The sequence below is a fragment of the Lepidothrix coronata genome, unplaced genomic scaffold (genome assembly GCF_001604755.1).
Source record: "Lepidothrix coronata isolate B3197 unplaced genomic scaffold, Lepidothrix_coronata-1.0 Scaffold211, whole genome shotgun sequence".
Taxonomy (NCBI): Eukaryota; Metazoa; Chordata; class Aves; order Passeriformes; family Pipridae; genus Lepidothrix; species Lepidothrix coronata.
The window spans coordinates 1175429-1176549 of NW_016690391.1; positions in this window are offsets into that span (position 1 = coordinate 1175429).

The window sequence follows — 1121 nt, forward strand, 5'->3', positions numbered from 1 at the left end:
GTTTAAATCCATTCCCCTTGTCCTGTCCCTCCAGCCCTTGGAAATAGTCTCTCTCCACCTTTCCCAGAGCCCCTTCAGGCCCTGCAAGGCCACAATCAGGTCACCCCAAAGCTTCTCCTCTCCAGGCTGAACAATCCCAGCTCTCCCAGCCTTTCCTCCCAGCAGAGCTGCTCCAGCCCTGGGATCCTCTTGGGGCCTGCTCTGGCCTCTCTCCAGCAGCTCCATGTCCTTACTGGGCTGTTCCCCAGAGTCCCTGGGAATGTGCAGCCCCACAAACGGTGACAGACACACTCTTGGAGCCCTCGTTCTCCAAACCAACCTTTCATTTACATTCTTTCACCCCCAGTTTCTGGCAGGTTATCAATCCAAGTGGAACCCAGGGGATTTTTTTTGCCTGTGAAGACACAACAGAGGCCTTTTGTGTGGGGTTTGCTCTGGGTGGAGTTGGGGAGGGAGCCTCGTCCGTCTTCCTCCTTTTGGACTGGGGAAAAAAACCACCCCCATTATTTGCACTGCCCTGAGTGCAGTTTGCTTTGGTTCCACCTCAGTGCTGGGGCTGCTGGGCCCTCCTGAGCCCTGGAATAAGTGTCCCAGGGAGGTGGTGGAGTCCCCGTGTCTGGGAATGTCCCAGAGGTGTCTGGATGTGGCCCTTGGGGACGTGGATTAGGGGTGATTGTGGTGGTGCTTCTATGACTGGATGATCCTGGAGGTCTCTCCCAGCCTTGATGACTCTTGGATTCTGTAAAATCCACATTTGCAAGGTGATTTAACACTGACCTCAGTTTAAAGAGAAAACAAAACCCCAAACCCAACCCCAAACCCAACCCCAAACCCCATTCTCTGATTGTGATTCCCGAGGCCAAAGGAGACCCCGATCCCACCCGAGGGTTTGGATGTTGCAGCTTTAATTAAAACAAGGGAAGGGTGGAATTCTTGGTTGTTTCAGTTTTGTCTCTTGATAATTTTAAGCAACTTTGCTGCCCTGGTTCATTCACTGGTGTGAGGAGCAGCACCCGAGTCATGGACACCTCTGCAAGGCCAGGTTGGATAAACTTGGAGCACCCTGGGCTGGTGGAAGGTGTCCCTGCCCATGGAAGGGGTGGCACTGGATGGGCTTTAAG